We start from the raw sequence: 24,440 nt of genomic DNA, 5'->3' as shown, positions 1-24,440 counted from the left end.
ATTCAAGACGATTGGGGAAATCAGCTGGTTCTAAAGCTTGAACTTTTTGAAAATGGTACGGGTTGAGTGAATTCTCGCGCAATATCCGCAAACTTTGGTTTGTGATATCTCCAGTCGCCTTGAAATTGTTCTTGTGGAAATAGTAGGCTGCTCCTCGACTAAATTTAAAACAGCCTCTATCACATTTAAGTCATTTTGTCGATGTCCTGCACATTTGCTGCGCGGTATGGTATGATAGATGCAGTTGGGAAAATGCGGGTGGCAGATTTGAATGAACGCTTTCAATTGTTAATGATTTTGTAACCGTGTGTAGTGTATTTTGTATATTCGGGTATTTAGTAGTGTGCCGACTTTTTTTATTTGATAAAATACGGTGTGCCTACAAACAGGTAACTACCTCTTTATTTATTTTCTTTTAACAAAAGTTGACTTCGAGAAGTCACGCTTGGTAAAACATTCTGCACTAAGTTAATACAATTGTTAACATTATTTATAATAAAATGCAGCATGCTCCTTTATTTACTTGCATAAGTTTAACGCGGAACGCGGAACACACAGTAAATGTGTCGTATTTAATTGAATAAAATAGAATCATTGTTGCAACAAATGAAGAGAAAAGAAAATTTATTTTATATATTTTAAAATGAACTGTATTTATAATAATAATTTTTTGCGGTGAAGCCGCAGCATAACCGCTCACCAAAATATATTAAAAAAATGTATAATTATAAATATCAAAAAAAAATCGTATATAAAAAAATAAATATATACATATATGGGTGAATCTACAGTATTTAGATTGCGACGGCCCATTAATAAATCTTATACAACAATTAATTAATTTATTGTCTATCAATGAAGTGATAAATAATATTATCTTTTATTTAGACCACATATTCAAATTACGATAACTATTTCACTTTAGGCATTTATATGATAAAATAGTGAAAAATGTATACTCCCCTGGCTTGTCCCATTACCAACTTTTACTAGAATTTTAAACATAATTATTTTTTTATTTGACTGCTACAATATTATTTCAATTATAATCATGTAACTAAATAAACGTCAAAACACATTTTCGCAAATTAAGTTGTAAAAATAATTATGAACATAATAATAATGATAAATTTTGACGCCACCAGAAAAAAAGTGTCACCCTCACCTGGCGAAATCACATGATCAAAATATCGGGTTACAATTACAAACACAGATCTTTGACTTTAAGCGATACGTATTGAATATAATGAATTTACCAACAAGCTAACTGCGTTGAGCCTATTCAAACTATAATCGCGTCAGTGGCTGTTATGCTGTCTTAGAGCTTGCTTGTGCCAGTAGCTGAAGTATTTCCCCTGGTATGCATATATTTTTATATTTTATCATTACATAATTTTGCATTGATTAAAAACAATATTAATTGTGACCAGGAGTCATGAATAACTTTTAATTGTAGTAACAAGTACATGTTTAATTGTAATTCGAGGATATGTGCGATTTTGTCACTTCTCTAGCGTCACTTCTCTGACGTCACTCCTCTGGCAGTTTGTACGCCAGGGGAAACACATGTAATCCAGGGGAATGACAAAAAATGTAACTTGACAGTTAATATTTTAACACTTTATTTTACATGTTTTAGTTAGTCGCTTATGATAAACATAAGCCAAATATCGTGATGAACGTCAAAAAAAACAAATGAGAGAAGAGAGACTGGAAAAAAGCGTCAAGCTGAAAGGTTACGCTACCAAAGAATTAAAAATAATCCGGAAAAGAATGCTGAATTAAAAGAAAAAGAAAAGCAACATTTTTTTTACCTTGTATATCTAATCTGTGCATATTGTCACTCCCCTGACCATACATTTTCCCCTGGTGCCTATAAATCTTAAAAAATAGAAATAACTTCTGGTCCTTATCATTACAGATACATAAATATTGCCCACTTGTGAAATAATTTTTCTTTGTGGGCACCGAAATTACATTTACTGTATAATCACCCATATAGCAAGAAATAACATTTATTGTTGAGGAAGAGGACAAAGTTTTACTAATGGTCTTTGCATTAAACCTCGTTTTGTTCTGACGGTAGCTACTCGAGCTATTCCATCAGCGTCAGGATGGAGTTTCTCTACTTGTCCCAACGTCCATTGTAAGGGAGGTGAATTTTCAATTTTTATAAGAACTACTGTACCCGGTTCAATTTTAACTGCCGATTTGTTCCACTTATTACGCTGTTGCAACGTATGCAGATATTCGGAGTACCAACGCCGCCAGAAATCGAAATGCATACGTTGCAATAGTTGCCAACGACTAAGACGGTTAAGAGATAAATGTGACAGATCTGGATCTGGTAAAGCAGTTAAAGGCTCTAGTGTTAAAAAATGACCTGGTGTTGGGACAGAAAGGTCATTCGGATCTGAGCTTAAAGGGCACAAAGGCCTAGAGTTTAAAATAGCTTCTATCTGAGTTAGAACAGTGTAAAATTCTTCGTATGTTAATATTTGTTCTCCTACGACTCTAATTAAATGAGACTTTACACTTTTAATGTTTGCTTCCCAAATACCTCCAAAGTGAGGCGCAGAGGGCGGATTAAAGGACCACTGAATTTGTTCTTGTTCTGCGGCACATTGCAAGTACTTTGAGAACCAACGAAATTACTACCACAATCCGAGTATATTTGTGTGCAACGACCTCGACGGGCAATGAATCGTCGTAAAGCAGCAAGAAAACATTATGTAGATAAGTCTGAAGCAAGCTCTAGATGAACTGCCTTGGTTGCAAAGCAAACAAACAAGCACAAGTACGCCTTTTATGATTTTACTCCGCGAGACTTGCCTAATGTAATGAAAAATGGACCGGCATAGTCAACTCCCACACATTGAAAAGGTTTAATTTGGTGTTGGTGGTAGGTCACCCATAATGGGTTGAACAGAACGTGAATTTGTTCGAAAACACCGCACACATTTGGAAAGGCAATGACGAATGGCGGCACGTCTGGCAGACAAAATCCAAACTTGCTAGGAAAGAAGAAACTGTAGTGTCTGGGGACCAGGATGAAGATGAATTTTATGTACCTCTTCGATTAAAAGTTATTATTATTATCTGAAGTTTTACAAGATGCATCGAATACTACTCTTAATTTAGTTGTAGTACTATCCGGTTTAAAAACGTAGTGATGAGGAATGTAATATATAATTTATAGGGATTTTCCGAGAGATATGGTTTCCATATGGTTGCTATCCAAATAATCTCTCATAAATTCAGAATATGCTTCATATAAGGAAGGATCACGGAGTAGACGACGTTCTAATGAATAAAATCGGCGAAGTGCAATGGAGTATGAATCAACGAATACCGGATCAGAATTTTTGAAGGGTAAAGCCACTGTATATCTACAAGATATAGCACGAGCATAATTTGAGCTAAAATTCTGTTCACATAATAAATTTTCAGGACATGCTTAGACCATTTGAGGTATTTCATCAGGTTCCCAAAATTTTTTAAGAAAGGTGTCCAATCAAAAAACGACCACACTGAATTAACAGTAGAACATTTTACCTTGCCCATAATAATCCAACCAAATATAGTCATAAAAGCGAAAGGTTCGTCATGATTACCATTGATGCGACCATCTTCTAATATTTGGGAAAATATGTCAACGCCCAAGAGCATATCGATATTACCGGGGATATTGAAACTCGGATCTGCTAGATCTATGTTATGAAGGTGTTTCCACTTTTTCACAGCAATAGGGACGTTTGGCATGTCGAAGCAAATTTTAGGTATTACTAAAGCATCAACGTTAAATACTGAAAAAACTTGACCACGAGAAGCTGATGAAGACATTTGTCCTAGACCGAAAATAGCGTGAGATATTGTTTTTGTATTTAACCATAGACGATTGGCACAAGTTTGTGTAATAAAGTTTGCTTGACTTCCTCCGTCAAGCAGAACATGAACCTTTTGATAAAATCCTCGAGAATCTAATATTTCAACAATAGCTGTTGGAAGTAGATTAGTAGTATTATTGGAAGCGACAAGACTAGTAAGCGAATTAACTTGCTCTGAATGAGGACTACTAACATAAATATGATTTGTTGAATCCACATCAAGTGTATTAGAAGGAATCACTTGAGGCTGTAGGGACGAAGATCGTTCACGTGGAAAATGTAGTAAAGTATGATGTTAAGATTTACAAACACGACAGGAAAATTGTGCATTTATTAGCACTGTGCGTTGAATGAAGGCAATTTCTGCAGCAATTTTTTTCTTTTGCGACTTGAAATTTCTCTTGTGGAGATTTGGAAATAAATGAGGAACATTTTAGGAGAGAATGGGTAGAGCCACAAAAGGTGCAAATAATATTGGAGGAATTAGCATCTTTATTTGTAATCAAAAACGAAGAGCTAGGTTTATTACGAGAGGCCATTGATTTTTGTGAAGAGTGCGTATTAGAATTAGAAATACATTTTTGAGAAGACAAAGCCACTGATTCAAGAGCTGTACACTGTTTCAATGAAAAGTAATATAAAATTCTGTAAGATGGAATATTATTACAATTTTCTTGTAATTTAAAACGTTTAACTGAAGCAGCATCTAATTTTTGTTTTAACAACTGAAATAATATAAAGTCCCAACTATCTACAAATGGTTGCACTATAGCTCTTGGGTACCTGGCATATCTCCGTCAAAAATGAATACAAAAATCTGAAATTTTAGGGGTGTAATATAGATGGGGAGACCTAAGAGCCGACGTAGTTTGAACTCACCCCTTCCACCCTAGCGGATGCGGAGGGGGTGGGGGTGTTTTTTTAGACGTACCGTATTTATTTTACGATTTTCGGATTCTACGCGAAAAACTACCCCCGGAGACGCGTTCTTGCCGAATTCCCACAAAAACCAAACTCCACCCCCTTATGGACTTTGTTGTTTTTTCGATGACTATAGGTTTTGGGCATCTGGGCATAACTCCGTCAAAAATGAATATAAAAATCTGAAATTTTAGGGGTGTATTACAGATGGGGAGACCTAAGAGCGGACGTAGTTTCAACTCACCCCTTCCACCCTAGGGGGTGCGGAGGGGGTGGGGGGTGGTTTTTCTTAGACGTACCCTATTTACTTTGCGATAAATACGGCGTGCATCATTTCCATTTGTACTTCTACTATATACGATATACGCGTATATTTTTTGAAACTTTTACAGCTTATATTCGAAGAACAAAGATTTCAAAGGTAAGTAAAAGTCATGGGCGAAGTTAGGTCATGGAATCTTTATTTACCTTTTTACCTTTTGAATTTTATTTAGCTCCTAGCTCCTGCGACACTGCCACGACATAGATAAAAATTCATGTTTTCTTTGTTGCACTCGTGGTACCGAAGTAGTGGACAACTCGTATGCCTATGACAAAGATAGATTATTTCGTTCGCTATTGTCGCACATATTGAAAAGATAGTTTAAATTTTTTGGAGTGGATTGAAAAAAAAATAGAATACATTAATTTTTCTACTTGCTATGATTTTTTTTAAATTTTTGAAATCATCACCTTGTAGCCTTCCTAACTCTGTTAATTTTAATGCTATAAGAAAAAGTCAATATACCATTCTTATGTATATATGTATTGTTATGCTCTACAACTTTTATAAGAAACTTTTTTTTCTAGCTCTTACTCCTTTTAAGTTATCTTGAAAAAACCCTTTATTTTGACTCCTGGTTGTGGGTTGAAAAAAAATTACTGTCACTTATTGTTATTATATACCTCAAAGTAACTTATATAAAAAATTCAGGCAAGTTGACGAAAATTGCGATTTAAAGGCCCATTTCATTGGCCTAAACTTTCAAGTATGAAGTTATTAAATTATGCATTTTTTTTTAAAATTATATTCTTTATTTTGTGTTCTGATGTGTATGTGTAATAATGCCTGACCCTGGGATTTGTTTATAACGCTGTTTTGTACGTCCTACTTTAGAGGGCAAATTAATTTGAACATTTTTAAATTTTCTTTTTGATACGTTTCTATGGATCAATTATTTACTTTTAAAATTAACGGTTGGTAATTAAACAATTAGTTGCAAAAAGCGAGCGAAATTAATTAATAAATACCTGGGGCATATTCTTAAAAATAGTATCGGAATGGTCAATAAAATATTTGAGTCGCCGCTGCTCGCTGAACGTCATTTACATACATATATAAAACAATACAGCCCTTATAACTGTATTATTTTAACAAATTCTTTCAGATTGTTGTTTACAATTATTTACCGCCTGTCATTTTTTTTTTTCATTTTTTAAAGAATGTAATATTTATGTTGTCACGGGACGCAAGAAAAATCCAACATTGCGCCCCGTGATTTCCTGCCAGGGGCCTTTTTGAACAGCAGGCTGCGGCGCACTCGACGTCCAGTCCGCAGTCCGACCGCTATTCATTAAATAACCGCCGTTGTAACCGTGCGCATGCGTTAAATTCATCGCCAGCCCTTTCGGCTTCTTCAGCCGGGTTTATTTCATTATTTCTATAATTGTGTTCAAGTCCCAAATTGATCCTTGGGCGAATTCCGCCGACACTCCGATCAAGCGGTTGCATAACCAGATCCTCCGGATTCCCCGTACCCACAAATGCTCCTTCGAGCGATTCTGTTGAAGTCAGAGATTCGTGAAGGCGGTCCTCTTCTACCTCAAATGCGGGACGTAGCGCGCATACTTCCCGTTGGTCTCTTGATGCCATGTTTACCTCAAGAATATCACATATACATGCAACTCAGTGACTAAATCAAATAAGGAAGTATTGATCTCGCAAATGATTTCTGATCTACTGATGATCTACTGATTTCTTAATGTCTCTAGTTTTCAAATTTAACTATGTTGTCTATAACTCCCGTTCCCTTACTCCCAACACTACTATTGTCTTTACAGTTTATAATCACTATTAAATATTCATAAAAGTTTATTGTCTATGCCGTTCCGCGGAAATGTGTACGATACCCAAAGTCTAACACTTACCCGCTTGCTATAGTCTGCTTCCCGGGATCTGTCTCTAGCTTGCTCCTGGCTGGGATATGCACTCAGAATTAGACAAAGACGGATATTTATTATTAGATTTAACACTGACTTTACTAATCGGTGACTCAAGCTCTCATAGCTTGCACCACTGATATAACCTTTATTTATTTCTAGCTGAAGGCTCTAACTGTTAATATGTTCTTTCTTTCAGATTCGATCACGCGTCAAACTCCACGCTGAAGGCGCTGTCACTACCAAGGACTGGACCAGAAGAAACTCAACGTTGGACTGACACATATATTGTAAGTAAGTACAAATGAACTACTGCTTCTATTATAGGTCGCTGAACGTCTATGTGAATCTCTCCTCGCGATCGCGTCCCTCGCTTCGGAATTATTACTACGCGATTCGTCTCCGCGCGCGTTTCCCAAATTCTTCAATTTCGTCCTTACGTGTTCCCTACGTAAAGGCTATTATCAGGATCGCCTACCCTGCACCGAAAGTTGGAATTAGTTATCCGATACCAATTTTCTTTAAGATTAATTTCGGCTTATGTCGAGAACCTTGCCGGTCTCACACAATAGAATTTTTATAACTAACAGTTTCGTTATTAGAGTTTCACAGACACCACACAGCGTGGACTCGATATGCATACGAGGTCTGCTGCTCTACCTTCCGCGACTTCGTTCTTAAATAATCAGGCGGACTGATAGGCCCCGCCCCAAATCCTTGTTTTGACCAATCCGCGGCTCGGATTTTTCTATACTTCTAACAAAACTAATTTCTTCGCGAATTCAACATTTATTCGCGAATCACGGTCATCAAGAGACCGTGACACCGTGTCGTATAATCTGAACGATTTCGACTATCTTTCGAATCCAAGTTCCAACGCCCGGGACGACGCTCCAGCGCGAGATGTCCAGGCAGCAATCGAAGCTATAAATGATACATTCCACAAAGTTTCCAATCCCGAGCCCGAAGTCGTCGACAATGGCGAAAGTAACATTTTCGACGAGGTTTCCAATCCGGAGACTAAGTCCGCAACCAGCCACTTCACCACCATTCCTATAAAGCAAAATCGGATTAAAAGTCACAATTCACATAATGTTTCCAACCCGGAAACCAAATCCGCTGTCAGGAGCAAAAGAAAAAATTTCACCTGTTTCCAATTCGCCGCAGTTGAGCCAAGCCAGTTACAAAAATCGCCGATGTTTCCAATCCACCTGCGAGAAGCCGCAAATCGTCAAAAATGCGCCCCCTGGTGATGGAGACGAGATGGACCACATCGAGGACGACCGATGCGAACCGAACCGACAACGAGCCAGCAGCCACCTTCCAGAGAGTCACGAAATAGCAATTTTACCAGGTTAGCTACATCTCGAGCAGAGTCCAGCGCGACAGCGCGGGAAGCATATAATATGTCCAGAAACCCTGAGAGCCGCAACCTAATGGTAAGTGAAGCAACGGGAGATGAGGTACGACGACAGCCGATTTCTTCGATGCTCTCGATCCATTTCTGAAATTTGGTGAATGATGTTCAGAAATACTCTCCCTGCTTCCTTTAAGGATCTCCTTGTACCAGTGGTGCGCACAGCAAAGTCCCTAACGCGAAACGCGAGCGCGAATCTTCACCACCTCATCAGTTTCCGGAAACTGGCCGCACGTAAGCCCGGTTTACGACGTGCCAGTCGAGCACGAAGCTATATTTTCACGAGTGACCGATAGTCGTCTTTTTCTTTTTTGAGCCTAGTCGCTTCCTCGAGGGCGATTTACTGTCACGCCCCATCGTTAGAACGCTGGCTCTGTCTTGGTGGTTCTAGGGCTTAGGGCAAACGCCGGCGTCAAACCCAGCGCAAAGCCTCTTGGTGAGTTGCTCCTGTTCTAGCTTCTGTGAGGGCTAAGAGACCGTAAATCCTTGCAGGCGCTCGGCAACGATCAATTAGCTCCACTGGTGATGAATCCCTCGTTGAGGCACGCGATTGCCACGGCGGAAAAGTTTATAGTCCGCAATAAAAATCACAGACTGAATTCTTTATTTTAATTCTCAATGAAAATTGCGAACGTCGAAGGTAGACTATTGTCAACGAATTCTTATTGGGAGTCAATTGCTGGTCGGTGCTCAGACAACTGACTCTTGGAATACCCTGTATAACGCGGTAAGCGAATGAATCTAATTATAAATTACCGCGACCTCAGTGGCGAATAATTTAGAAAGTACGAGAATTTAGGACGTAGAAATTATGTAGCGCATGCGGCAAATTACATGCGAAAAACCTCACGGGGTTTAATGCAATGCAAAAGGCTTAAATGAATTAAATTGCTCACGGCAAAATAGCTCAGTTCGAACTTGCGAGTTCGAAACTTTCGTAGAAAGCTAAATTACGATGCACAACCTCACGGGGCTGTGGTCAGCGCGGAATGAACATTGTTCCCTTTTTTCAGGGCCTTTTTATATGCTTCGTTACGTAGGTAACTAAACCGTTATTTCTGCGCGGGAGACAATCACGTCGCACAGATATTGTAACGGTTTTTTCATTTTGGCGGGAAGCGCCCGTCGTCCACGCTCCGATCGAGAAAATGCCGGAGCCCAACCTAAAACAGGCGGACGTGCACTGAACGGTGTCGTCACGAGGCTCCTCGACCCAACATAAAACAGGCGGACGGGCGAAAGCGGTGTGACGTCACAGCCTCTGAAAATTTGCGTCCACGACACCGAGTTTAGCCTCGGTAGCTCACTCTCAGTCGAGACTTGACACGAGAAGCATCTCTGAGTTGGTCTTCACACTTGTATTATAGTGTTTGAATCGAATAGCCTCTCATTGTCCGCTCCTTTAGTGACGAGTAATCGCTACCAATTTTTTAAATAGTAGTAGTACTGAGTATCAGCGACCCTTCGGGGGTATATTAAAGCTGTTCCCCTCAGCTTATGGCACAGCCTGGTCTGCCATTCCACAAAATAGGGAAAAAAGAATTCGTTAACAAGGTCCCCTTTACTTATTAAATTAAGGGGAACCCTACACCTATCGTTCCACAACGCGAGCCGAACCCGACATCCGCAGAAGCAGCCGCGGCCGTGCAGAAACGCTTCCTGCACACATCCAGCGTGTCCTGGGTATTCTTAGGGATACCCCCAACCACGTCACCATCCCCAAAACGTGTCCACAAACGACCGCGTTCGTGGACATGGCGCCCAGCACGTGAGGCTCGAGTAACCGATATCCAGGTTATCTACACAGGCAAGGGAGCCTGTGCGATCCTAGCGAAGCATCTTCGACGACTACCAGGCCTAGTCCAGGTCCACTAGGCCTCCACTGGGTCCAATCCAGGTCCACCAGGTCCACTACGTCCACGCTAGGCCTACTCCAGGTCTACTACGTCCTTTATCGATTTATCTATTCATTTATTCTTTAATTCGTTGTTGTATAGTTTCCGAGTTGATTGCTCTTTGCCATGACGAATCCTATTTTATTGGGCTTGAGGGTCCTCCAAACGAACCTGGGAAGGAAGAGAGTATCTCACGACCTGGCCATTGTTACGGCGCATAAAATCGATGCCAACATTTTGGTTGTCGGTGAACCTAATCTAGCGATTACGGATAAAGCAGGGTGGCTGCGCGATACACGAAAAAACGTAGCAGTGTACTTTATTAACAATAGGATCAGGGTAATGAAAGTATCTATGAGGAATAACTATATCTGCTTGAATATGGCAGGATACAGACTTTTTTGCTGCTATTTCTCACCAAACCTTAGCTTGGAAACCTACATCCAGGAAGTAGACCCCATGATGCAGGATTGCCTGTCCTGCGGAGGGGAATATTTTGTGTTGGGTGATTTAAACGCTAAATCTTACTTGTGGAGCTCCCCTGTAAATGATGCTAGAGGGGACTACATTGGGGATTGGATTTCAACGCTAAACTTAACGGTGTTAAACACTGGTTCCGCTCCGACTTTTGTCAGGGGGGCCTCAAAATCTTTTATCGATGTTTCACTTGCAACCCAGCAGTTGTCAGCAAGAGTCAGAGATTGGAGAGTGATGGAGGAGGACTCCCTCACCGAACATAAGTACATTATCTTTGACCTGGACGGGAGGAGAACCCCAAAGGCTGTGTTCGTTAAGCACAGAATGGATCCAGAGAGATTTCGTACGTGCTTTCGCACTCATTTGGACGCGTTAGGGCCCAACAAGACATCAGCTATGGATTTTAACAGGATGGCCGGTAGGGCGTACTGAGGGTCTCTATCGTCACCCGCCGTGAGAGATCAAGGGAAGGCTCCCTACTGGTGGTCGGATAACATATCGGAAGCAAGGAGGGTTTGCCTTATATCTAGGAGACGATATACCCGACTAGCGGGTTCCCTTCCAGTTACGGCACCGGAAGTTGTTGCGGCACACCTTGATTACAAAGGTCTTAAGAATCAACTCAAGAAGCTCATCAGGTCGTCCAAAAGGCGCTGTTGGGACGACCTCTACGCAGAACTGGAGAACAATTTGTGGGGCGACGCATATAAACTGGTAATGAAAAAAGTAGGGTGGACCCCCTATAAGCTGGCTCTCGAGACAAAGTCCCAGATCGTCGCGGAGCTGTTCCCACGCGGCCCTCCACATGGACATATACGATTGGAAAACATCGGGAACGAAATTGTTACACCCTTCACGCTTGATGAAATCAGGTCAGCAGTGCTTAAATTAAAAAAAGGTACTGCACCTGGCCCAGATGGCATCCCAACGGAGGCCCTTTTGGAGATCACCAGGATGGCCGAGCCATGGGTGCTGTCAATGCTCAACGGAGTCCTGGAGCGCCAAATGTTCCCGGCTAAATGGAAACTCAGTAAATTGGTCCTCATTCCTAAAGGGGAGGGAACGGATAAATAAAAACCCATATGCCTGCTCGATTCCATTGAGAAGCTGTATAAGAATTTGATAAAATCCAGGATAGAGGCGGACATAGAAACTAGATGCGGGTTGTCTGCCAGGCAGTATGGGTTCCGGAAAGGGAGATCCACCGAAGATGCCATAAAGATGGTCCGGGATTCATTCCCGAGAAACGTAAAGTGGGGCGCGCTTATCACCCTGGATGTAAAAAATGCTTTCAACTCCCTCCCCTGGGACGTGATCATGGGCGAACTAACGAAACGTAAGGTCAAATGGTACCTGAGGAACATTGTTGCAGACTATCTCCAGGATAGAGCTCTCGAGATTGAAAAGGGTGCCACAGTACCGGTGATGGCGGGTGTTCCGCAGGGTTCAGTGTTGGGACCGTCCCTGTGGAACCTCGTTTATGGCGGCGTTTTGTGTTTGAACATGCCGCGGGGTGTGTTGTCGGTCGCGTTTGCAGACGATTTGGCACTTGTCATCAGGAGCGAGTCGCGGCGGGACTTGAAGACCCGCGCGGAGGCTGCATACACATCAGTCGAACAATGGATGCATAGTAAGAGTTTGAGTCTTGCCCCACATAAAACAGAGGTTTTGATAATTAGAGGCTCCAGACGGAAAAACGATACAACCTTTTCCCTGGGTGGCACCGAGGTACTCCCGAAGAGGGCAATTAAATACCTGGGCGTGTGGTTTGATGATCGAAGCACCTTTGGGCATCACGTCATCGAAACCGTAAGAAAAGCTGAGGGAAGGGTTCGTGCGCTCACCGGCATTATGCCTAATATCGGTGGTCCAAATTATAAGAAAAGAGTGATACTCAGCCAGGTAGTAAATTCTACACTTCTATATGCAGCACCCGCTTGGGCGGGGGTCTTGCGCTTTAAAAAATACAGGGACATGCTAATTAAATGCCAAAGAAAGATACTCCTCAGGGTTGCATCCGCTTACAGAACCACATCTGCGGACTCGCTACAGGTCATAACTGGAGTCCCCCCTATAGACCTTCTCATAGAGGAAAGACCGAGACTTGACAGACGTCCGGATCGCAAAACGGCAGCCGCGAGAAGAGAGGAACGCGCGGCCACAATGCAACGTTGGCAGCAAGCATGGCTAGAAAACGAAAGAGGGGTGGGAGAAAGGACTCGCCGTCTCATAAGTAATGTGGCACGGTGGTCTGAATGCAGGCATAGGTCCCTTGGGTATTTCTTTACCCAAGCGCTGACGGGCCACGGTAGTTTTGGCTCTTACACATATAAAATCCGGAAAACAAGAAACTCACGATGCGCCTATTGCGACGAACAGGATGACACTCCGGAACATACTTTGTTCGCCTGCCATCGTTGGAGTGAAGGTAGAGATCGAGTGGTGGAGGTCCTGGGGGTGCAGATTAGACCCGAAAACATCATTGATGTCATGACATCCTCAACGTATAGGTGGAGTATTCTGCACAGCTTTATTTCGGATACAATGAAATTAAAAGAGGCTGAGGAGAGAGCCAGACAGTCGGAAGAAGGAGCATAATTATATACTGGCCAGCGCCCCGAGGTTATGCCTAGCGGCGGTTTCCGGAGCGTTTCTGGTGGGGATTCTAAGGAGGGGTTTTTGTCGGAGTTGCGCCCGACACTACCGGGGACGATAGACCCTAAGGTCCCGGGGCCATGCGGTTTCCCCTCTTACAAAAAAAAAGGTCTACTACGTCCACCCTAGGTCCACAAGGGTCCACCAAGCCTCCACCAGGCGTACTCCAGGTCCACCAGGTCCGCACCAGGTCCGCTCCAGGTCCTCCAGGCCCATACTAGTTCCGCTCCAGGTCCACCAGGTCCACCCTAGGTCTGAAGACCATTTTTGAAAAAAAAAACAAAAAAAATAAAAATAAAAAAATATATCCAACAAAAAAATAATAAAATAAAATAAATTAAATAAAATAAAAAAATAAATAAAGATAAAAAATAAATAAAAAAAATTATTATAAAATTAAAAAAAAAACATTCGACATGGAGCCATCACCGTACCTACCTTGTACCCCACCACAAGTGCCTTTGAGGCCTTCCCTGCTGGACAGCGAGGTGTCCTTCCATGGTTACCCGCATCAAGGACCACCGTCCCAACCTGGACCTCCTACACCGCAGAACTCTACGCCAAGCACCGTCGAGCGTCTGCAGGCTTTGACCCTAGCCATCCAAGGCAACCGAACGCCACCACCAAGGACGTTCATCCATACCTTCTCCGGCGCCGATCAGGATGATCCACTCTTCTTCCTGAGGTGTTTAAGGGAGCACTTCCGGCAGTCCAATATCCAGGACGAACAGGAGCAAGCTGACCTAGCTGTAAGGCAGCTGCGAGGTGATGCCGCCAAGTGGTATGAACCCTATAAATCATACCTCTTGGGTTTCCGTGACTTAGAGGATCGATTGTTGCAGCGGTATAACAATCCTTCGAAACAAGCAGCACTGCGAGCAAGTGTCTATGGTCAGAGACAATTTGAGGACGAACCTACAGCGCTGTTTATTATCCAAAAACGAGCGTTGTTTGCCAGGGTAGACCCCCACTTACCCGAACCAGTTATGATTGACATCCTGATGGAACTACTCAATCCAAGGTTGCGAGTACACCTACGCTCGCAATCATTCAACAACCTTGAGGACCTATCCAGGTTCGCCGAGCAAATCGAGCTCGACTTACGAGACCGACCCCCAGCACCAGTGCGTGCAAGTCAACCTCCGGCAGGTCCACGCCAGCCCAGTGGACCACCTCCTAGGCAGGCGCCTACCAATCCAAGGCCACCAGGGCCTGCTAACTCAATTCAGCCACCAAGCCCGTGCCGCTTTTGTGGAGCCTGGCATTACCAGGTTAACTGCCCCCACAACCCCTGGAGGCAGGGAAACTCTTCCAGGGCAGGCCCGGCGATGACGAATCAAGCTCAACCGAGCACCAGTACCCGTCCGGCCCCAAACCAACCTGCTGCAGGTCCGAGCCAGACCTCAGCCAGGGCTCCAGCCCAGCCACCGAGGCAGTGAGCCTCCCAGATCCAGGTCCGATTGTTGAATCGCCTCTCTCGGCAATAGAACCAAACCCCTTCGACAACATGGATGTCGAAGCCCTTGTCGGCAACCTCAACAACATTACCACTGAGGTCGTCCCAGCCAATGCCGAATTGCCACGTCTGACCGTCTACCTGGAAGGTCAGAGATGCACCGTCCTAATTGATTCTGGAGCCGCCCTCAACATAGTTCGAGCCGATCTTGTCCAACCAACAGCCACCCAGGGCGATCAGGTGCAACTTGCCTGCGGTAACACTACCGTCACCGGTCAGGGCACCCAAGCCGTGACCCTCCTTTTCGACCAACAAGCTTACACCACCACTGTCCATGTCATGGACGACATCCGAGAAGAGGTCGTTTTGGGAATTCCCTTCCTCAGGGAAACCGGTGCTGTCACTGATTTCGGACGCCGTTGCATCCACCTTGGCCGACACCAGCGCCAAACATTGTACTGGCGTACCCCCTCCGTTCAGGACAGTCCTCCTGCGGAACTGCCAGCCAACCTGGACATCCCTCTGGAAGCAGCGGATACCCTAACACCACTATTATTCGAATTCCGAGACGTTTTCGAGAATCCGACTATCCAACCAACCACCTTTTCGACAAGACACCATGTCACCCTGAAGTCACCTGGGCGTGTCAATCAGCGGCCATACCCTATGTCGCCCCACAAGAAGCAGATCCTTTATGATCAGGTGGGCGAGCTTCTTCAAAAGGGTATCATCGAGCCATCCCAGTCCAATTATTCGTCTCCGCCTGTTATAGTCGAACGTGAGGGCAAGAAGCCACGCTTCTGCGTCGACTACAGGCAACTAAACGCCCTGACGGAGGACGAACCATCAGTGTTGCCGAAAATTCACGACAACCTGAGGGACCTCAATGATGCCACCATCTTCACCCTGTTAGACCTGCGCAGTGGATACTGGCAGATTCCTCTGAGCCTTGAGACGATGCCACTCACCGCCTTTTCCACGCCCGATGGGGCGTTGTACCAATTTACCGTCATGCCTTTTGGGCTCAAGGGCGCTCCCGCCACGTTCCAGCGTCTGATGACCCACGAAGTCCTCCCTGGCTTTCTGCATAAATTTGTAAAGGTCTACCTGGACGATATCCTGGTGTTTAGCAGAACCATGGAGGAACATATTCACCATCTGACGCTGGTTTTCGAACGATTACGGCTCCACAACCTCAAGGCATCGGCGGAGAAGTGTATCTTCGCCACACGGACGCTGGATTACCTCGGCCACCACATATCCGGAGAGAAAATTCTGCCACAGTCCAAGCACATTCGGGACTTGGAGAAGTTCGAGGCTCCACGAACCAAGAAGCAGCTTCAAAGCTTCTTGGGTACCATCAACTGGGTCCGGGAATACATCCCAAACGTCGCCCAGCTGACTCAGCCCCTTACCAACCTGCTGAGGAAGGACATCAAATTTGTCTGGACCGCAGATACCCAGGCTGCTTTCCAGGCCTTGAAGCAAGCCGCTGCTAAGCCACTCACTCTCCACCGACCTGATCCGAAGCTGCCACTTATACTCCAAACCGACGGCAGCCTAGAGGGCATAGGTGCCGTCCTCTTCCAAGAAACCGACGACGGGAAACGACGTATCATATCCCACGCCAGCGCTTCCCTCACCACCACGGAGAAGCGATATCACGTGAACGAGATTGAGGCCCTTGCAGTCGTGTGGGCAATCAAACGCTATTCCCATTTGCTCGCAGACGTCCATTTCACCCTTCGGACGGACAATCGTTGCTTGCTCTGGCTGAACAAACAACGAGACGCCAAAACGAAACTCACCAGATGGTCCCTGCTGCTGCAGGAATACTCCTTTTCCGTGGAACACTGTCCAGGAAAAAATAATGAGCTGCCCGATTTCCTGAGTCGGCATCCGGAACCAACCACAACCCCGAGATCCATGCTCGATCCTGGCCGAATGGAGGTTCCTACCATCAACCTACTAACCTTTGATGAGGTGTACCAACAAGTTAAGGCAGCCCAAGTCCAGTCCCTAACAGTCACCCAGGACAAGTTGCGATGGCGCAATATCCGGGATAATGAACCCACGTCCGCCAGGGAACGCCAGTTCCTACAAGATTACCTGGTCCAAGATAACCTCCTTTGGCGTCGAGACGGCGATAAGCAGCTCTTAGTAGTCCCACGCCGCATGGCCAGACGCGTGATCTACCACCATCACGACGTTGCTGCCCAAGCCCATCCAGGACGCGACGAAACACTTCGTCAAATCCAGCAAACGTACTCCTGGCGTAGGATGACCAAACACGTAGGCCAATACGTAAAGGACTGCGTAATCTGCGCCGCTGTGAAGCCTAACAGACCCCAAGTAGCTGCTCCACTACGTGCCCATCAACCAACGGCACCCTTCGAAGCCATCAGCGTCGACGTCCTCGGTCCCTACACCGAGACTTTCGCTGGGAAGCGCTTCATTCTCATCGCCGAAGACCTCTGCACCAAGTGGGTGGAGGCTAAAGCTGTCAGGTCCGCTACAGCCAGGGAATTCACGAGATTCTTGGATGAGAATGTCGTGGGGCGATTCGGCACCCCGAGGACCGTCGTCAGCGACAACGGTCGCATTTTTACCAGCAATACAGTGCAGCACTACTACCAGAGAAATCAAATGGAGCCCCTCTTTACGGCCGTCGAACACCAACGTGCTAACCCCGTGGAGAGACGGGTCCAGGAGCTGAAGAAGGTCCTGCGGGCCCTTACTTTGGATGAGGATGCTCGTACCTGGGATCGCTATCTCCCCAGGGCCCTCTTCACACTCCGCAACCGGCGGAACGAGGCTACCGGCAAAGCACCTAGCAACCTACTGCTAGGCTACCAACTTCCAGTCCCAGGCCAGTGGGAAATCCCCGAGTACAATAGGTAGGGGGAACGACCAGTCCATCTCGGAAGGGAAATCATCAGAGCCAGGCAACTGGACTTCGTGGCCAGATATGACAGGCGAGCCACTCCACCAGCCGTCACCTTCACCGTCGGCGACCAAGTTATGGCACGACTCCGTCAAAGACGCCCCACCCCCTTTGGAATCGCCTGGTCAGGTCCTCATCGCGTCCATCGCGTGGTAAGCGATGTCCTGTACGAGGTTGAAAAGGACGGGAGACTCATCACATATCACGTAGACAACCTCCGCTCAGCACCACCGGGCAATCCAGTCAATGATGACCTCTCCTCGGACGAGGAAGAGACTTGACACGAGAAGCATCTCTGAGTTGGTCTTCACACTTGTATTATAGTGTTTGAATCGAATAGCCTCTCATTGTCTGCTCCTTTAGTGACGAGTAATCGCTATCATTTTTTAAATAGTAGTAGTACTGAGTATCAGCGACCCTTCGGGGTATATTAAAGCTGTTCTCCTCAGCTTGTGGCACAGCCTGGTCTGCCATTCCACAAAATAGGGAAAAAAGAATTCGTTAACAGGTTCCCCTTTACTTATTAATTAAGAGGAACCCTACACCTATCGTTCCACAACGCGAGCCGAACCTGACGTCCGCAGAAGCAGCCGCGGCCGTGCAGAAACGCTTCCTGCACGCATCCAGCGTGTCCTGGGGATTCTTAGGGATACCCCCAGCCACGTCATCATCGCCAAACGGGTCCGGAAACCACCGCGTTCGTGGACAATGTTTTGCTTAAAAATGAAAAAAGAAGACCTTTTGGGACAAATTAACTTCACAGTACTAAAGACAAAAGTTCCACTTATCGCCAGTAAAAATTTGAAATTTTTGTTGGCACAAAACCATGATTTTTTTCAACGTTAATAAGTAAAAAATACGACAACGATACTAACTGAAATTTTATCAAACAATAGAGTAATAGTGAGTATATATATGGTCGAAATTTCAAACTCGGCGGTCTATTTCGTTTAGTTCGATAGTAGGTTTGTAGGGCAAGGGAAGTGCTAGCTTATAATTCATTCTAACATTATTAGACAGAGCGTAGTCGCTTAGAATATTAACGCTGCAGTTCATTATTAATTCGTTATTAAACAAACATACGACTGTTAATGTAGGTAGTAATGATGGTTACGCTAATAGTAATATTTTCAAAGTAACAAAACATTATTTTTAATAATGTTATCGTAACACGTTGATGCCATGGTATAAGAAAGTTGGATTGAAGTTTGACACTTCAATTGCGCCATCCACTCATCAGAGGCCTATTGACGCTTCATCTCTTGATTAGTTATTTAGCTGTCGCTCCTCTTAAAGTAGCAAATCGTAGTTTAGCGGGAAATTTTGTTACTGAAATCATACCAGAAAAGCAATTCTCTGTGATACCCCACCTAATACCGTTACTTATTGTTTTACGAAAACCGGGCAATTGGATCAGTCTAATCTCGATGGCTGTTATACTGCCCAAGCGATTCACAGAGAGCAAGACTTTAAACTAATATTTGCAAGATTTCTTTGATTTTATTGCACGTTATTTAATTTGTGCTTGCTTAATTGTTATCTATTTAATTTAGAGGAGATTTCAGTGCATGTTATTTATTTTGTGCATGGTTTGGTTTGGTTGGTTTGGTGTGTACATTTTAGTTTAGAATATTTGTGCACGTTTAGTTATTCTTACTTTTAGTTTAGAATACAGATTTATTTCATAATGGACCCTGCGGTTTTTATGCGGGGTAATTTTAATTCGTATAGTTTAGGTTATTATCTAGGTATCGACGGAACTGGGACAGCCGAATAAAAACAAAGATCCAATGAACAAGGACTGAAGCTTTTACAACTGTATGGAGTCATTCCCATAAGAAATACGCCAGCAAATTGTCCTGAATGCAACGCACCCTTAAATACGATTACATGAAAGAGAAAGGTATGGGTGAAGATACAGCTGCAGGAACCATCCGACTAGAAAGAAATTTTCGCCCTTAGACAACACGTTTCTAACGAGAGCTCGTTTGAATGGTTAGATGACAGCGGACAAAATTACCTTGATCATAGATATGTGGCTAAAACGTGAGCCACTTGTTTCTGCTAAAGAAACTTTGTCCATGTCTGCCAACACGGTTGTTGCCTGGTACGGATTCTGTCGGGATGTAGCTTGTGCCATCGCTTGGCACTACTTCATCCCTATAGGAGGTGCGGGAGACGTCGTGGAGGTAGACGAATCTCACTTATTCAAGCGGAAGAATAACGTTGGCAGAGAAACGATGTGGGAACATGTTTGGGTGGTCGGTGGAATAAGTAGAACGACGAAGAAACGATTCGCAGTTATGGTAGAAAGAAGAGATGCAGACACTTTGATGCCGCTTCTACACCAATGCATAGATGGGAATTCATATATTTGCACAGATGGATGGAGGGCATATGGAGATTGCAACATGGTATTTAACGGACATGGAGTAGCAAACCACAACCAGAACTTCTTAAACCCGCCAAGAGAGGAAGAACGGAATTGGGTACCTGCTGGAACTTTTAATCAAGAATGTTTGGATACGAAATGGAATGGACTTGCACCTCAACCTGGATATGTACCATTTAGAAACCGTACACAAACCATCGAGAGAGCATGGAGAGACTTAAAAGAACGGCTGAAGACGACGAATAGTATGGAATACGCTGGTCAATACATTGGGGAATGGATGTATAGAAAGGATATATTGGAAAGAAATTTAAGTAGAAAAGAGAAGTTTGAGAAATTTTTAAGAGACATGAGAAGAGCCTACCCTGGAATTGGAAAGAAGCCCATGAAGAAGCGTTTTGAAGATTTACTGCTCATTTAAAGCTCATAGTAGAAACGCTTTATTGCAACGATTTGAAGTATTTTTAAGGTTAGGACGAACAGTGACCAGATGGGGTTTAACGAATATTGAATTCGAAATCAGCAACCCCAAAAACGTATAGATATGGTGATTCAGTAATACAGTAATTTTATGTTTCTTATCTATCAATATTGCTCATTAAACATAATTTTCCATGATTGCGGACGCCATATTGGAAGCGCCATGATGTTTTTTAAAATCACCAGACGGCATTCGATAGAGTTTTTAAATACGAAGCTTTTGACACGTCGAACGTCAATATTGATGCATTTTTATTCTGGGCAGCCCACTGCGCCCGTTGACGTGAAACGCCCGATATGCATATATTTTTTTTAATCATCGTAACTTTCTTGACAAAAAATATCTCCTGTCAACTGCTGATATTATTATATTTCCACAAAATCGAATAATAATGTAGATATTGCGGAAATCATCCTTCCATTTGACCTCGACTTTCTAGATAACAATTTCAAAAATTGACAAGAATTTTTTTTTTTAAATGTGGGGGCCTAAACCCCCATATATACGCCCTTATGATTGATAATGGTCAAGTTCTTGCATCCTATTATGCCCTTTCCAAGAAATTGATCATACCCAAATTAAAAAATATGTCTGGAACCAAAAAGAATCATATTCAACCCCCTGTATCTCAAAAAGTAAGCGTTATAAGAGGAAATGTTATAGGTCAAAAAATTATTCTTTTTCGATTCTGACATTTTCTGAAATTACAGCTAATACACCCTGTAAACTGAAATTTACATTGACATGATTATTTGCAACATAATTATTTATAAATTATACAAGATACTTACAGATAAAACTAATTCCCAAACGGCAGCTAAAATGGACTATAATATTAATTTTTATTTACTACTAACTTATGGTACACACCCCTAAAATTTCAGATTTTTAAATTAATTTTTGACGGAGTTATGCCCAGACGCCCAGGACCTATCGTAAATCGTATATCGCTTCAACTAGGGGCCGTTGTTTATATTGTGCTCTTAAAAGTATTCGGTTAAGAATGGTTTATTGTTTGAATTTATTCGCAAATTTTTGTTTGTGATTAGTGAGATAAGTTTTTGGAAACAGTGGAATTTATTGAAGGCATAAATTATTTGCTTCCTTATCTCAGGCAAGAAGCATATCAGCTTGTTTTTGCGGTTCCTAAAATCTTTCTTTCGCCATGTCTAAGTGTGCAGTTTGTAAACAATCCAACAGACAGGGTGGTCCTATTACAAATTGTGATGGCTGTAAATCTGAAGTTCATTTGTCATGCCCTGGACTGACTTCTGATGAATTGACAAATTGCAGACTGATATTAATGTTTTAAAAGGCAACAAATTTGAATCTGATCCTCGTAATGAGTATGAAGATTTTATTTATGAATTAGCCGAGAGATAGAAACGAAAAAAAATCTTATGATTTTTAAATTACCGGAACAGCAACACAGGAATAAAGAAGAACGTATGAATGCTGATAAAAATTTTGTTGTCGATTTAGTGAAAACTGTTAATGATTCAATAAATGTTATTAAGGTGGTTCGAATTGGTAAATTTAATCAGAATATCAACCGACCATTAAAGGCGATACTGGAGTCAGAGGATGACGTAATGCAAATTTTGAGGAAAACCAAGGAATTGAGGAGATCAGATGCTTCCCAAGGAATTGGAATATCTCAGGATCGGACTCCGAAACAAGTCGAATACTATCGCAAAATTAAAAAAGCGTTCGATGAAAGGGTTCGGAATGGCGAAAAAAATATTAAAATAACTTATGCTCACGGAATCCCTAAAATATCCAATTTAAACTAGTAATCCAACCCATTTACCGAGAGTTAGAATGTTACTACTACAATGCTCGAGATGTTAATACAAAAACGGTTGAATTCTATAATGCAGTCTTAGCAAATGATTTCGATATTATAGGCGTTACTGAAACATGGTTGACAAATAATGTCAGTGAATATGAGCTATTTCCGCAGACATACTCTGTGTTTCGGAGTGACCGGAATTTAAGTGCTACAGGACTCACTACTGGAGGTGGTGTACTACTAAATGTTGGTGACTTAAGAAATGTTTTTCCAAATATTGATCTTGTATGTTGTAGTGTAGTATTTGCTAATGTAACATTATTTGTACTTGCTGTATATATTCCTCCAACTGTAACAGCGCAAGAATATGAACAGTTCTTTGATGCACTGGAATCACTCAACTGCCTCTCTTTAGATAGTAAATTTTTGATTTTAGATAATTTTAATGCTCCTTTTTTCCATAGTACTAGTAATGACCACAATTCTAGAGTGATAAGCGATTTTATGCAGTTTGTTAACGGTAGGCAATACAATCTTATAATCAATCAACAAGATAGGCTTTTAGATTTAGTTGTAGCCAATTTTCCTTGTTTAGTGAGTAAAGATACATGTCCCTTCACTAAAGAGGACTCGGTCTATCATCCAGCTCTCAATATCTCTTTACAGCTACATATTGTGGACAGTAAGAATTTTCTCTATTTAATTCGAATGATGGTACTTACAACTTTCAGCGTGCTGATTATCCATTAGGTACTGTATAATATGTTACAACAAGTTGACTGGAGTCCGATTAAGGAGTGCAGAAACGTTAACGAAGCTTGTGATAAGTTTTATGCTATATTTTATAAAATATTCGATGCATGAGTTCCTATTTACAATAAATCGTTTAAGAATTCTAGCAGAAGCTATCCTCCCGGGTTTAACAAAGATATTATAAATAATATAAGGTTAAAAGATTTAGCTCGTAAAAATTATAAAAGGTATAGGTTTGGTTGCTACTTACAAAGATTTAGAAATCTTAGAGCCCTAATTAAGACACAAATTAAAACATCTTACGCTGCATACATTAGTCAGGTAGAGCGTAACGTCTTATTGAACCCAAGTCAATTTTGGGGTTTTATAAATAATAAAAATAAAAGATCTAGAATTCCCGGTATTATGCAATTAAATGGTATAACATATGCAACATCTCAATCTATCGTTAACGCTTTCTCTCAATTTTTTTCTAGCGTGTACTTGACACCGAACAATATAACTTCTGATAGTGATGCAGTATTGTCTAATTTGCATATAATTATAAATACTATATCTGAAAATGATATTATTATTGCCTCTAAAAAACTTTAAAATAAGATGACTGCTGGTGTAGATAAAATTCCAAGTTTTGTCGTTAAGGACTGTATTTATGCATTGATTGATGACAAGTGGTGTAGGGGTACACACCACTTGTTTAATTTAATTTTGTCGACGGGAATATGTCCCGATAGATGGAAAGCAGCTAAAATTTGTCCTGTACATAAGTCCGGAGATCACGCATTTATTGACAATTATAGACCAATATTCATTTTGTGTAACTTTGGAAAATTATTTGAAATTATTATTTATGAAATTCTATATAATTCAGTAAAATCCCTAATTTCACCATTCCAACACGGGTTTATGTCAAATAGATCGACTGTAACTAATTTGACCAGTATAACTCAATATATCTGCAGCTCTCTCGATTCTGCTGGCCAGGTGGATGTCATATACACTGACATAAAAAAAGCCTTTGATAGAATTGATCATTATCGCCTATTATCAAAGCTTAAATCGATAGGCTTTTCAACTTCATTATTAAAACTAATGGAGTCGTATTTATTAAATAGAAGTCAGTTTGTAGAATATGGTGGTGTAAAATCTGAAACTTACATATCTACCTCAG

The sequence above is a fragment of the Anoplophora glabripennis genome, unplaced genomic scaffold, assembly GCF_000390285.2.
Source record: "Anoplophora glabripennis isolate ALB-LARVAE unplaced genomic scaffold, Agla_2.0 scaffold1314, whole genome shotgun sequence".
Classification (NCBI taxonomy): domain Eukaryota; kingdom Metazoa; phylum Arthropoda; class Insecta; order Coleoptera; family Cerambycidae; genus Anoplophora; species Anoplophora glabripennis.
This window is presented reverse-complemented; position numbering follows the sequence as displayed.